This window comes from Nycticebus coucang, chromosome 1 (genome assembly GCF_027406575.1).
Source record: "Nycticebus coucang isolate mNycCou1 chromosome 1, mNycCou1.pri, whole genome shotgun sequence".
Lineage (NCBI taxonomy): Eukaryota > Metazoa > Chordata > Mammalia > Primates > Lorisidae > Nycticebus > Nycticebus coucang.
In genome coordinates, this window is record NC_069780.1 from 91153179 (window position 1) to 91165303 (window position 12125).

Sequence of the window (12125 nt, forward strand, 5' to 3'; positions counted from 1 at the left end):
TCAAAAAAGAAAAAAAAGAAGAAGAAGAAGGAAGGGAGGGAGTGAGGGAGGGAATGAGGGAAGGAAGAAAGAAAGAGGCTTGGTGCCATAGCACAGAGGTTACAGCGCCAGCCACATGCACTGAGGCTGGCAGATTCAAACCCGGCCTGGGCCTGCTAAACAACAATGACAACTGCAACAAAAAATAGCCAGGTATTGTGGTGGGTGCCTGTTGTCCCAGCTACTTGGGAGGCTGAGGCAAGAGAGTCTCTTAAGCCCAAGAGTTTGAGGTTACTGTGAGCTGTGATGCCACAGCACTCTACTGAGGGTGACATAGTGAGACTCTGTCTCAAAAAAAAAAAAAAGAAAGAAAGAAAAAGGAAAAAGAAAGAGAAGAGAGAAGTGAACTAGAGAAATGATTTTGGATTTCTAGGCATCTTGAGAACCCCACTTACTTATAAGTCATGAACTTTATAAAAGCCCAGGCAGCAAGATGGTGTTCCGCAGTCACATTCAGATGTGCAGGAGCAATGGGAGTAAGTGAAAAGTCCGATTTAATCAGACAAACATGGTAAACATGGGCAAACGTGGTAAAGCAAAAGGAAGCTAAGGAGTTGAGCTTATACGTAAAGAAGTGACTAGATGGGCGGCGCCTGTGGCTCAGTGAGTAGGGCGCCGGCCCCATATGCCGAGGGTGGCGGGTTCAAACCCAGCCCCGGCCAAACTGCAACCAAAAAATAGCCGGGCGTTGTGGCGGGCGCCTGTAGTCCCAGCTGCTCGGGAGGCTGAGGCAAGAGAATCGCGTAAGCCCAAGAGTTAGAGGTTGCTGTGAGCCGTGTGACGCCACCGCACCAGAGGGCGGTACAGTGAGACTCTGTCTCTACAAAAAAAAAAAAAAAAAAAGAAGTGACTAGAGAATGCCAGAACATGGCAAAAAAAAAAAAAAAATTATAAATTGCTTAGTAAACTCCAGACCCTTTGTACTAGACAGATTACTTTTATTATCTCAATTGATCTTCAAAACATTATTTGATTGTTCATTTCATTGAACACATATTTGGTGAGCACCTTTTCCGGGCTAGACACTTTTCTGTAGCTGTGGCCTATTACAGAGAAGATTTGTACTTTAATGGAAAATAACAAGAGCCACAAATAAATGAACAAGAAGATTTCAAGTAGTGGAAAGTGTTTTGAAGACAATCTGAGCAAGAAAGTGGAAATTAATTGAGGTTGGAGAGCAAATCAAGTGGTTAAAAAAGCTTTTCTGAGATAACTGAGCTGAAGGAAGATATACACTAACACCTGAAGCTAGCATGAACCGGGGAAAGGAGGTAAGTCTTACATTCTCAAGAGCAGCTGAAATGCAGGTAAGCAAGTGGGTGGGGTTCACTGTTTATAGTGCGCCTAGCATGCCCTGTGTGAAGGGCGCCCCCTAGAGATGTGCAGTGCACATCCCACAGGAACGTAGTTTTGATACAATCTTAAGTCAAAGGAATTTGATATGCAAATAGGTATCATACTGCACATCCTCCAATTGCAACATATAAAAATAGCTTTCCTGGTCTCTCTCGCATAATATGCTGCATATATCTTATATATAACATATATTAAATTACAAGTAGATGTTAATTTACATTTCTTGAGGAACTAGAGAAACCCCTTAGCCAAGTGAGGGTAGATCATTGTTTCTTTTTTTGGTCTGGCACCTATTTTTCCCTTCTCCCATCGCTGGGTTTAGAGTCTGTTCTCTATGGTTCTTCTCCCTCGCCTGTTTGTACTTGAATGCCTTTTACTTTTAGCAGAAAGCTTATTTCACACCCTGTAGAGAAGGTCTGGTTTATACTCATGTAACTACACAAGGTTCATTTAAAGAGTTATCATTTATTGCTTTGTCTGCGAGGCTTCAGTTTTCTTTGCTGTGCTCTGTAAAATACCTGCCACTAGTTTTATGTATGAACTCTCTGTATAGCTGCCTCTGAGTGACTTCTGTTTTTAGCCAGATGCCCCAACGCTCTCTGTCTTTTCTGTGTTGCTGTCATGGGGAGAAATTTTGTTCTCACATCCATTATGTCAAAGTTTGGCATGAAGAACATTATTTTTGAGTGCTTATCAAGGGAAAAGGAATCTCTATTAGGTAGAAGCATGAATGCTGTACTAGTTACACTATAATAGTTTCTATCCTAAGTTACGTCTTTCATGCCCCTCCCTAACTCTTTCATGCCCCTTGTATTATACAATGGAAATAACAATAAACCAGGAATCAGGATATCCAGACTCTAGTACTGTTGCTGGTACTTATTGTTAAGCTACTAAACATTATTGATTCTTATTTTTTTTCTCTCTAAACAGGTGTGGTGATCTGTGTCTAGCCTACAGTTTCTTTTGCAGACCAAAGAGACAATGTACATATTAATGGTTTAGATATCAGAAACATACTTTCTAGACCTAAGGCGTCATGACATAGATAATTTTTCTGGTTGCTTCTCCATAACACATTTAAGATTATAATTAAGAAAGGTCAGTAAAGGATACAACTGAAGTTATATCTCTGACTGAAGATATTTTATTCTTGTGAAATAGTCAAACCCTATCACACATCAGCACAAATATTTTGCCCTGGAAAATTTTGACCTTACTTTCGAGGATATGGGGTTAAAGACATTCACAGTAATTGATCTTTTTGTGAAAGTGAGTCATGAGAAGTAGAACTGTCTTAATGTACTAATGACTTAAAAGCCCATGAACAGACCAAAATGCACCCTTGCACATGGGAAGGAACATTATGGCCTTGCAGGGAACAGAGGTTGTGTAACTATCTTGAAAAACACCAAAGTGGTACAAATCTTACTGTCTTTTTTTTTTTTCTGTTTATTGGAGGAAGGAAGTCTCATTAAAATGTTGCTGACACAAAAAACTTCAATGAAAAATTGATGCGAAGAAAAGGATTTAGAAGGGTCACAGAGGTGACAAGAATTCAATAAAAGTAAATAAAGAGGTAATTTAGAAGTAAAGCAGCCCCTCTAAATAAATCCCAGAACTTCTAATAGTCAGCATTGATCAGAGAATCCACAGAAGAAAGGGGCAGCCAAACCCAGGGGTTTGGTTCCCTTAGTTTTTACATCCTTTCTTGGATTCCTACTGCCATCAAGATGCTGGTCCCCAGAAATTCCCTTATACAGCCTTGCCTTGATTCTGTTAGCCTAGATCTAAACCCCATGGGAGTTTGGTCTACAAGAACTAACACCTGTCTTAAATATGGAATCTGAGAAGCATCTTTCTCCCCAGGCAGGTATCCCATTTGGCAAGACTGGTCATACTCCACGCAAGCTCCCAAATTCTTCCCCGACCCATCTATCATTTCCACTCTGCCTAATGGATCATTATTCATTTACACCCTAAACCTCTTCCCAGGATACTCCCATTTATTGTTACTTATCTACTACATTTACTGTTAAATTTAGTAGAAAACATCCCTCTCCAAAATATCTCATTTCTCACGTCCATCTGAAGAGGAGGTGGTTTATCCCCTCAGAGTCAATATATCGAATATTCCAAAATACCAAAGAGTGGAGATTTTTACTCTGAGTAAGATTAGACAGAGACATGACATAATCTATTAAACCTTTGTGACATAAGGGAGCAAGAGGGAAAGTAAAGAGGAAGCTACTCCAATGATCTGGTTGATGGATAGTGTCTCTTGGGTTAGAATGTTAGTGACAGGAAGGCCGTCAAACCTGGAGAGACACTGGATATTTTTCAAAAGTAGAGCAGTCAGGGCCTGATGTTAAATTGGACAGGGATGTGAGAGAAGACGACTGCAGTGCATCTGTATTGAGTGGTCTGTGTGCATGTGGGAGTGAGCTCCCTAACTACCCTGTTTCCTCGAAAATAAGACCTCCTCCAAAAATAAGACCTACTTATAGGAAAGATAAGACATCCCCTGAAAATAAGACCTAGCGCATCTTTGGGAGCACACCTTAAAATAGGACACTGTCTTATTTTCTGGGAAACAGGGTAGCTGAGTGAAAGATCGTCACAATTGAGATGCAGAAGAATAGGAAGGGAGGGGAGGGAGAAATGCAAAAGTTCCGCTTTGGATGTGTGCATTTGAAATGCCAGTTAGACATTTACACAGAGATTGTCAAAAACAACAACTAAAAAAAACACCCCTGTATTTTCAAGTCTAGAATGAAGGGAAGAAGTGATAGCAGATAAATACATGTAGGCATTTCTCCACACAGGCATTTAACGCCATGGGATTGGAGGTGATCGAGAGAATGAATACACCTGGAGAAAATTAGCAAGGTAAACACTATACACAAATGTAGAGAGCCGGCAGGCAGTGACAAAGAGACAAGGAAGCCGCAGTGAGGGGGAGAACAACATTTTGAGAGCCAGGGAGGCAAACTTCTCCAGCATCTGTCAGTTCATGCTGACAGGTCAAAATGAAGAGAAGGGATAGACAGCTCCACGAAGTATTTCTTTGGATTTGAGTTTTCCATGTGGACGGTTCACTTCCTGTTTTTAACTGAGAAAGTCAGTATCTACCCAGTTACCAAAGAACTCAGATGAGAATCTGTGTAAGAACAATAATCAGCAATAACAACCACAACAAAAGGATACATGATTAGGAATAAACAAAATAAGAAAAATATAAGTACTGAATGAAAACAAAAACTTTACTGAGGGATTTTTTTTTTTTTTTTTGAGACAGAGTTTCATTATGTCGCCCTCAGTAGAGTGCCCTGGTGTCACAACTCACAGCAACCTCAAACTCTTGGGCTTAAGTGATTCTCTTGCCTCAGTCCCCCAAGTAGCTGGGATTACACGCGCCTGCCACAATGCCCTGCTATTTATTTTTTTCTTTGTAGTTGTCATTGTTGTTTGGCAGGCCCGGTCCGGGTTCGAACCTGCCAGCCCCTGTGTATGTGGCCGGCACATTAACCACTGAGCTACAGTCACAGAGCCTTTACTGAGGGATTATTAAGGCAGGCAGAAGAAGGGTCCTCCAAACATGTATATATTCTAATTCTTGACATCTGGAAACAGATTACTTCCCCTGTCAAAGTTGTGGGTTTGATTATGTTAAGGATCTTGAGATCAACTGATAATTCTGGATATTTGGGTGGTCTCAAAATAATCACCAGGGTCTTATAAGGGGAGGCAAGGAGGTTGGGGACAGAGAAGGAAGCCTAGCAACAGAGGCTGAGGTCAGGAGGGTAAGGAATGCAGGCAGCCTCTAGAAGCTGGGAGAGATTAGGAAGTGGTTTCTCCCCTAAAGCCCTGTTCACTAATTTTAGTCCTCTAATGTTAACAGCTGCATGATAATAAACTTGTATTACTTTACATTATACTTATAATGATTTGTTAAAACAACAATAGGACACTCCAGCTGATTGAAGAGAACTTGAACCAAGGGTAAGAAATCCCTTGTCATTGCAGAGATATGTCTTGCATGCCTGGAAAGCATTTGGAAGGACTCCCAAGTGAATAGAAAAACTTGGAACAGCCTCAGGGAAAAACATTCTACTTCATATTTATCCTCTTGTTCTGTTGGAATCTTTTTTAAAAAATTAGCCATCTATATATCACTTTTTCTAAACTTTTCGAATATGCCCCCAGTGGGATAAAGAAACTTGAACCAATTCGTTTCTAGTCACCTCACCATCCATTTTATCTACAGTTAGTGAGTCAGAATGCTTCCCTTCCTGGGAAGGATAAGAAGCTTGCAATAAGAAAAATATGAAGTTGGTTTGTACTGATGCTCTTGAAGATAAGCATTTATGCCTTATATCTTAACACAGAAACATGCAAAACATAGACCCATAGAAAAAATACAGCAAAGGTTTTCATGCATCACTAGATATCCTGCAGTTCAAATAATAAGGAATCATCAAATACAAATATTTTCTCACATTTAAAATTAATTAATAGGGCACCAGCCACATACACCAGAGCTGGCAGGTTCCAACCCAGGCCAGGCCTGCCAAACAACAATGACAAGTACAACCAAAAAACAGCTGGGCATTGTAGCAAGTGCCTGTGGCCCAGATACTTGAGAGACTGAGGCAAGAGAATCTCTTAAGCCCAAGAATTTGAGGTTGCTATGAGCTCTGACGCCATGGCACTCTACCAAGGGCAACATAGTGAGACTTTGTCTCAAAAATAATAATAATAATGATAATTAATTTGTTTGTTTATTTATTTATGTTTTTGAGACAGTCTCACTCTGTCACTTGGGTAGAGTGCTGTGGCATCCTAGCGCACAGCAACCTCAAACCTTTTAACTCCAGAGATTCTCCTGCCTCAGCCTGCCCAGTAGTTGGGACTACAGGCAACATCATGTCTGGCTAGTTTTTCTATTTTTAGTAGAGGCAAGGTCTTGCTCTTGCTCAGGCTGGTTACTTGCCTCCGCCTCCCAGAGTGCTGGGATTACAGGCATGAGCCACCGTGCTCAGCCTACGTTTAGAATTTGTAATAGCTATGAGGCAAATTTTATGTGTCTACTCCTTAAGGTTCATTTCCTCCTAGGAAAAAGATCAAAGAAAGGGGAAAATAAAGAATGATATAAAACTTCATGAGTAATAGCTCAAAGGCTTAGATAGAATTAGGATGTTGGTACAGAACTGTTGTTACTTAGAGTATGGTATTTTACTTGAATGACAAGTGAGCGATGTGTGAAAAGGCATAAATGTGGCTGTTTAGCAAGCAGCATGTTCTGTTTAATGCAAATCACTAAGACGTAAATCTGTTACGCAAAACTTCAGCATGTCCATTTCATTATAAAATGACACCAGTGACAATGAGCAAAGCAATAACTGTGTGTATGACTGAGAAGAACCAAGTGCAATCAACAGAGCTTTTTCTGTTTGGAAAGAACAAAATAATTCACATAACTAATATTTGCTTCTTCTGATGACAGTTGCTTCTTGCTTTTCAACTACAAATTGTCCTGACTGCTGTCTATTCAATCTACTCACTATTTGGCTAAATATTACTGTTCTTCCACGGAAGGCCACACACACGATATCCTTTGCTTTTGTACTCTAATTTCCCCTCTTGTTACCTCACTTTGGTTCCCCCTAACAAACTGTTGAGGATGATACAAGACTTTAGTTTTATTCAAGGATAATACAAATTTAAACCAATTCATCAATTACTTCCTGTATTCTCAATTGCCATTTTGTAAAATTCCAAAGCTCAACAATATTACTAATAGGTAAACATAATTTTGATATTTTACCCTTATACATTAGATTAAAACATTTTTCTACATAAAGAGAAAACTGACCTAAAAGATTGGACACACTTATTTTTAAAATATGGGAAGTTCATTTGAATAGAAAGTACTGTATTTGATCTTTACATATTATATGAATGCATCAAAATAATACCTGTATCTCCAAACATATATGCATCCATTAGGTATCAATAAAAGGAAGAGAAAGGACTACTTACTCCACTACACTTTCTTTTTTTTTTTTTTGGCCGGGGCTGGGTTTGAACCCGCTACCTCCGGCATATGGGGCTGGGGCCCTACTCCTTTGAGCCACAGGTGCTGTCCAGCTCCACTACTCTTTCACAGAACTTGGAAACTTAGAGTGAATATCATAACCAAGAAATATCTTAATTTTGAAAGATATTTAAAATATCTTTTAAAATTTCATATTCCCAAAAGTCTCAGTTTAAAGCTAACAATTTAAAAACAGTAAAATAGCATTTAAACGTTATAGTAACAGAACTTGGGAATATGAATTCAGAAGGTAAATGTTACATAAAGAGGGTATTTGGGCACTTAAATGAATATAATTTCTTCTCTTTTCACAGTACAAACTGGTGCCATACTCACTTAGTAGGGGCTTTTCAATGATATTCATTTTACTTTATAGAAAGAGGCACTTAGTAGTTTACTTGTAATTAAGTCACGCTGTCACTAAGAAGATCAAGGCTGGTCCACTAATAGTATTTACCATGAAAACTATATAATTTAAGTACTATATTTAATAATAGTGTACAACAGGCCCTCCTTATCTGTAGAGGACATACTCCAGACTCCTAGTAGATTCCTGAACTTGTGGAGAGCACCAAACCTTATTACATACTATGTTTTTTTCTATACATACATACCTATGAAAAAGTTAAACCTATCACTTAGGCATGGTAAGAAATTAATGTTAAAGGCTTCATCATAGTAACTTTTAAACTATATGTGTCTCATAACATTATGTTGTATACTTTAAATAAACACAATAAAATTTATTTTTTTAAAATTTACATTTTCCAATTACCAAAATTAATAAAAACATAGACCATATAACAATAGCCAAATATATCATTTGTCATAAAATAATAAAATATGGAAGTGTTTCAGCAAACGTGGTTTCAAATTTAATTTTTTTCTTAATATTATCAAGCATTGCTAGTGTGACAATTCTTTTAGGCAAAAATCAATCTTGACAATGCAATGTTCTGTAAATGGTGCTATCCTTTTCCTCTGCCTGCTTGAAACAACAGAATGTTGGTGGCAATGGCCATTTGGGCCTATCCCCATCTACGTATCTGTAGAATAAGTATCTTATGCAATGTACAGTGTAATCGACTAAGCATAGTTGAATATTAAATCTAGAATAGAGCTGACAGTTTAGAGTTCTCCACACTCTAAGCTAGAAGTAATGGCTTCCACTCTGGCCCAGCTTCATCTCCCATCTGTCTCCAATTTTGTTTGTATCCAGTGTTGGGGGATGGGATAGCATATCTGCTCTTTTTGGTCAAAAGCCATCAGGCATAGCTGGGCATTGTGGTGGGCACCTGTAGCCCCAGCTACTTGGGAAGCTGAGGCAAAAGAATAGCTCGAGCCCAAGAGTGTGAAGTTTCTGTGAGCTGTGACGCTGAGGCACTAGTCTATTCTATTCATGATTTATCATGAGTTAGATACCCATGTTGGCGCTCAGAAAGTGATACCCTGAAGTATGGTGCTTGGATATACTGCATACTTGAACTGAAGGATGTTGGAAGACCTTTGAAGCATCCTCAGAGTCAAGGTCTCTCTGATCTTCTCCCATCCTCCTGTCTCTCATCCCTCATTCTCTCCTGAAATGAGTCATAGACATCAGAACTCCTCTTCCTCAAGGTGGGACATGGAACCTAGAACCTCTTTTCCCCAAAGCGACCCATGAAACGTAGAAATATTGCCCTCACCTTTCCCTGCCTTTCTGCTTAGGAGCCAGCCATAAAGAAATTCTCTGACCTACCCTTGTCCTTATCACGTCCTTGTTACATCCTAGGTCATAAGACCCTCATTTAGAGGGGTCCTGCTGCAGGGCTGAGAAGAAGAGTTGCCACAATAAGGAGGCTGAGAAGAATCTGGGTGGGCTCTGCTGGGTCCTCCCTTAGTGTTACATCCTTCCTATTTGTCCAGCCACACTTCTGCATGGCTGTCCAGGCTTCATGAGACCAAATCACAGAAACAGTTGTCTCTGAGTCTCTGCATCTTCATTTCTGAAGGCTCCATGTCACATGAAACTTCGATTAGATAAATTTGTTGGGCTTTTCTCTAGTTACCCTGTCTTGTCATATAAGTGTTAGCTGTGACATCTACACCCAGTAGTAGAGGCATCATACCCTTTCTTCCCTGACACACATTTGTACTATGGTCAGGATTTTATTTTTCAGTCTTCCTGGTCACCACTTGAATACTAGTTATTTTTCATTTTCCAAGGCCAAAGCCCTGAAGGTAAGGTCATAAAATAAAATTAAGAAAAGTCTATGATTTATTTTTATTTACATTTCTTTTGGTTTATTCTTCGCAAAATGAAGGAAAAGCAATGTATTTGTTTTCTGTAGATAAAAGATATTCGCATAACTCAATTTCTGACATTGACAGAGATATACCGCAAATCACTGTTTTGTTGACACAGTCGCATTTATTTGCTTGATTTTGAATGTGTGTTTGGATGTGCAGCCTTGGAAAAGATTACATACAAAACAATTCCCAGTTGTGATTTGATGGTGGAGGTCACATATTTTAACTTGGAAGCCCTTGCGTCTCGCTGCTTTCGTTTGAGAGGCCTGGAAATGAGTTGTGCCAAATGATGGTTGCATAAGTAAATAAACAAGGTCGGATGTGTTCAGCAAAGCACTGCATTAACCGTGAAAGGGGATGAAAGTAGGTCCAGTCAGCTCTTATTTTTCAAAAACAGAAGCTAGAAAGAATGCAAGGCCTCAGTAAATGCAGTAAAAAAAAAATCCTTAATTGTAAATGTCCTTATGCTACATCATAGGTAATAAAACATAAATCCAAATAAATGAGCTGTACTTTAGATAATTCTTTTAATGCTAATACTCTTCCAGAACTGGAGTAAAGGAGCATTTTGGATTAAGTTATTAAACATCATCAGAAGCACATAAATGTTAAAAGAAGAAAATCTGCCTAAAATTTGCAGGTGATATGTATATCACATAAATTCTCTAGTTTCTAAAATCAAAATTAAATTATCTTAAAATAAAGGAAAGCCTTTGTTTGTTCTAGATAAACTTGGTAAACTTTGGAACTTCGTTTGTGAACGAGCACATGTAGCTTAAACTAGAAGGACACTGGGACACAGGGCTATTGAGAAGATCTAAACTCTCATCCCATCTTTGCCACTAACTAGAATTCTTGGAAAAACAAATGAAAAAGGGAATATTCTTCACTGAGGACTTACTCCGTGTCATGCACTGTCAGGGCCTTTGTTCACATACCTCATTTAGTCTCCACAGTAACCCTGTGAGTGAGGCATCTTTGTCTTTGTATTACAACTAGCAAGCGAATCGCAGGGCTCCCCAAAGCATGCGGACAGGTACAAAGGGGTAAACCTCAGATTCAAACTCAGATATGTTGTGTCAAAGAAAAGCCAGAGTTTATCAGAAGTTAGAACAATACAAACATTTTATTCAAGACTGTTACAATAAGGCTGGGCACAGCTGTTCATGCCTGTACCCCAGCACTCTGGGAGGCTGAGGTAGGAGGATTGCTTGAGTTGAGGAGTTTGAGAGCAGCCTGAACAACAGCAAGTCCCCATCTCTACTAAAAATAGAAAAATTCTCTTGGCATGGAAGTGCCTGTAGTCCTAGTTACTGGGGAGGCTGATAAGAGAAGATCATATGAGCACAAGAGCTTGACATTGCTGTGAGCTATGGCCAAGGCACTCTACCCTGGGTGACAAAGTGAGACTCTGTCTAAAAAAAAAAGAGAGATAGAGATATTTTCTTACAATAGAAGAAAAGTGACCTCAGTGTAAAACTGGGCTCACTTCTGAATGCAGTATGGACGCGCAGGAACTGATAGCCAGGAGCAGAGTGCTGGGTGAAAAACCATTTAGACATGACATCACGAGGAGGGGGCATTCTGTCTAAATGACTTCCTAGGGTTCTGGCCGGAGAGCCGCTTGGATGAATAATTGTCACTAGGAGAATGGTGAAGGATGAGGAAGCTGATCATATATCCCGGGTGATCACTATCAAGGTGAGGGAGTGGTTCTTGCTAAAACAGTGGTTCTCAACCTTCCTAATGCCGCAACCCTTTAATACAGTTCCTCGTGTTATGGTGACCCCCAACCATAAAATTATTTTTGTTGCTACTTCCTAACTATAATTTTGCTACTGTTATGAATCGTAATGTAAATATCTGATATGCAGGATGTATTTTCATTGTTACAAAGGGGTCATGACCCAGAGGTTGAGAACCACTATGCTAAAATGATTCAGTTTTCAGAGACAGTGGACAAATAAGACTAGGAGGTTTGGAAGCCTGACTCAAGTTTGACCAAGCAACAAATCTTTGTCAGTGGCATGTTAAATTCTGTGCACTTCCCCAAATGCTAAACTTTGTTCCTACTGAAATAACCCAAAACACAGCAAGTTTCTTTTTCTTGCCCAATCAATTCTCTCTTGGCACTGAAGAGACTCATTTCTTTCCCATGCTCAAGCCTCTGCATTGTGCTGTCATGAGTATTTTATGATCTTAGTTAAACCTTGCTATCATTGACCCTTATATTTTTATTTTACCCCAATGGTATTTTATTTTCTGCTTCCAAGTATTCATCAGAAGATCAATTGAGGGCTGGTCATGGTGACTCACACCTGTAATCCCAACACTCTGGGACACT